This window comes from Monodon monoceros, unplaced genomic scaffold, assembly GCF_005190385.1.
Source record: "Monodon monoceros isolate NGI ecotype Baffin Bay Population unplaced genomic scaffold, NGI_Narwhal_1 Contig543_ctg1, whole genome shotgun sequence".
Classification (NCBI taxonomy): Eukaryota; Metazoa; Chordata; class Mammalia; order Artiodactyla; family Monodontidae; genus Monodon; species Monodon monoceros.
This window is the reverse complement of record NW_021701272.1, coordinates 486-4,259: the sequence shown is the minus strand read 5'-3', so window position 1 is coordinate 4,259 and position 3,774 is coordinate 486. Positions and strand designations below refer to the sequence as shown.

Genomic DNA, 3,774 nt, shown 5'->3' with positions numbered 1-3,774 from the left:
ACAGTGGAACCATGGGCCCTGTGTGTCACAAATGTGGGAAATCAGCCACACTGTAGGCTCCAAAGAAAGCAGTCAGCATCCCGTCCTCTGCTAAGCTCTTGGGGGCTCAGAAGAGTGCCAAGCACTGCAATCACCAAGCGGGTAGGGCGGCGTCTCCGGGAGATTCCAGGTTTTGAACTGTGCATGACCTCACGTGTACTCACAGCACCTCTACAGAGAGGCCCAGACATGTATTTTCTTCTTACGTGCTTACTCTGAGCCAGGCAACAGTCTAAGTGCTTTCACAGTATTAACCTGGCCACTGTTGAAGAGAACCCTGTGAGTGTGCTACCGTTATTAACCCCATCTCCGGATCAGGGAAACCAAGGCAAAGAAGCATGTTTAATAAACTTACTGAAAGTAACACAGGTAATACATGCCAGAGTTTGGATTCAGACCCAGGTCTTGCAATCTTAACCACTCGGGAATACTATCCCAAGGCTCATACAAGGTATCTAAGACCCATAGTGCAGCCTAGGGACCTGCCCAGGCTGCGCTCAGGCAGAATCTTAGCTGTCCCGCACCGAGCACCTCTTGTGGGTCAGATGCTTCCCTGTCCTAACACTGCAAGGCAGGTATTTTACAGATGAAAAGGCACAAAGCAACACGGAGTAGCCGAGTGTCTGGGTGGCAGCCAGTAAGCAAGCAGGCACCGCTTAATCTAAGTTTCTTAAAACCCCAAGCTCATGCCCTTTCTCTACACCCCGACCTCCCGGAACAGGGTCCTCACTTCCAAGATGGCATTGCTTTCCCTGTACCCAGCGGCACACCCCCACCCCCACCTCGGGCACCGCCAGCGCGGGAGCCGCACCGCTCCTGTTGGGATGTCAGTTTCCCCCATGGGGTTGGGGGTCCCTGGCGAGCAAGAATCTGGAAAGAGCCACGGTGTCTAAACAGAGGCTGGCCCGCCGGCGACCTTCACCACCAGATTTGCGCTCGGGAGTAAAGCAACTCCCTGGCAAAGGGAGGTCTGGACAGGCCAGCCCCGCGGAGAGCGCACGGTGTCCACTTCCCTGGCCTGGGGGATCCACCCTGAGCGCTGGGAAGAGATCCAACTCTTACCGCCTCCAAAACGGCGCGGGCGGCCTCCCGGCGGCGGAAGACGCCGGAGCTAGGCAGGTCCCGCACCACCGGGTGCAGCACGGGCTCGGCACGGGCACGACGCGCTCGCGGCCCAGCTGCCGCCACCCCAGGCCGTCCTGCCGTTCCCACGGGAGCTGCCACAGCCGGCAGAGCGGGTCGCCGGAGAACTCGGCCAGGCGCGGGCGCGGAGCCTCCGGGCAAGCATCCAGCAGTGCCAGCAGAGCGCTCCGGGTGTCGGGGCTGTCGCGGGGGTCGCAGAGAAGGAAGCCGTGCTGCAGGCCCCCCGCCCCGCCGCCCGGTTGGTATCACAGCAGGCGGCGCAGCTGGCACCGCCGGAAGGGGCCGCGCCGCAGCTGGTGCAGCAAGCGCTGGTGCAGCCGGGCCGCGCAGCCCGCGCTCCCGGCCACCGGCACGCTCAGAGAATAGCTGCGGCCCGGGGGGGCCCAGGAGCGCGGCCACGCCGGGGTCGGGGCGCGCGCCCAGGGCCTCGTTTCCCACTGCGAAGTGAGCCAGGGTGCAGCCGGGCAGCTCCAGCGCGAAGCAGCGCGGCGGCGCCATGGCCCGACCGCAGGCCCCGCGCCGCAGCCCCGAGAGACGCGCGAGCAGCAGTGGGGCGCGCGGGCGGCGGCCAAAGACCATGGGCGCCTCCCGGTCCCGCCCCGCGCGTCGAAAACGAAACCCGGGACTCGGCGGGCGGCGCCGCGGGGAAAAGCGAAAGCGAAGCGGCGGCGGCGGCGGCGGCGGGGGCGGCGGCGGGAGGCGGGCAGGGCCCTGGATGGGGCGCCCTCCCCGGCCTCCGCTTCCACCTCCGCCTAGCCGGGAGGTCGCACCGGGAGCAGGCAGCCGCCGGGAGGGGATTCCCGCAGGGGCCGGGCCGCAGGCTGCCGCCGATGGGGACCCGCGCTGCGATCGATGGGGAGCGGGCAGGGGGTGCCAGGCCCCGTTTGAATAATTCCTGGGAGTGTGTGTGTGTGTGTGTGTGTGTGTGTGTGTGTCTCACCTGCGCCACCACGCTCACCGGCTCTTGCTCGCTCTCTGGTACCGCCGACGCCTCACCTGGGCTCGCCTTGCGGGCCTCGCAGACGCGGCCGCTCGCGACCCCAGCCCTGCGCCCCGAGCGCTCTCCCCGCCCGCGCCTGGACTCCAGGCCTGGGAGCCGCTGGAGCGTTTTCACCCCGCTTTGCACACGAACTCTTTTGGAATTAACCCCTCCTTTTGCTGACTCTCAAACTGAGAAGTGTCCCCAGACTGGCACCTCTAAGTTGACTTACGCCAAATTAAAGTCGTGCACGCAGGTCCAATGAGACAGCAGCTTGATGGCCTGGAAGCGCCTTATCAGCCAGCAGCCGGCGTCAGATGTATTGCTGCCTTTGTATAGTAAAGCAGCATTGACAAGATTATTTGGGTGTTTTATTTTTACTCATTGACTGATATCTTTGAAAATGATTGTCCAGCAGACCCAAAAGTTAGAATTGAAACAAAGATGGAAAACATTAGATAAACTGAAAGCATATAGTTATGATTTCATCAAATGTGCATTTAGCGTGGGATTAAGTTTAATTCTGAAAGGAAAACCCTTTATGATAGACATGAACTATTACAGATATGTGGTTGAAGTATGGTTAATAGGCAAGGAATAATTCTGAGATTAAGATGTTTTTAGCTCTTTGAGAACAGGATCATTTTTATACTCTGTGAGCAATTTGACTTTTGGACATTTAGGGAGCAGAGATGTTGTCACCTGTGTGGAACATAAGAAAATAGGAAAAGAACAAAGTCCTTTTTGTTCCTTAGGACAGGATTGCATCCTCCCGTGAGCCTTTCTTGACTTTTTTTCCATGACCCCCCCCAATCATATCTGCTCTTAATTTAAGTTTTCCTCTCCATTTTCACTCACCCTCCTCCCTACCAGAAGACTGTGAAATTAGTGACACTGCAGGATCTGGTCTCGCTCAATGTTAACTGGGAGTCGAAGATTGAAGATACAATGTCTTCATTCATGAAGTGAAAAAAATCTCTGTCGTAATTTTGAGCTCCAATTTCAAATTCCCAGGACAGAGAATCTGATGGACCCAGCTTGGGTGCATTTTTAGATTGAATAAACTTGCCTGTAGTAACCTATCCAGTGGGTGTGGAAGAAAGAAGCTGGACCTGGAAAGACACTTGAAAGAGGTCCTTGAATGAGTGAACAGCACGACTTTTTTCATTTAAAAAGCCAGAGTCTTCAACACTAACAACGTCAACCAGGAAAACATGAAAGATTCTAGTCATTCTGCTCCTAGGGAAAAAAAAAGCAGAAAGGGAGAATTAACTAATATAAATGTTGTAATTAATAAACAATAAAATGAGAAAATAACATTTATTTTGAAAAAGAGATTGGTTTTTTGGGATCCCTTCCAGGCCAGGCTCTGGCCTCCAGAGACCAGCTGGCACCGCATAAAACCGCTCTGGGGGCCAGACCCCTGGGTTGTGGGCTTCTGATTTGAAGGGTACACTATCTTTTCTCACTAAGAAATATAGTTTATACAGCTCCCTGTGAGAAGAGAGTTAACACAGCAGGTGCAGATACTTACTCCTGGCATCTCTACTGGGGAGCCTGGAGCCATGATTCATCGTGGCCAAATCCTAGAAATATGCCCTCAAAAGCTTCTT

General features: G+C 56.2%; 1 pseudogene; it reads right to left on the bottom strand.

Annotated features, from left to right (window-relative positions):
* Positions 1-6: 6 nt before the first annotated feature.
* On the bottom strand, positions 7-1,856 carry LOC114890267 (annotated as a pseudogene).
* Between the last annotated feature and the right edge of the window lie 1,918 nt (positions 1,857-3,774).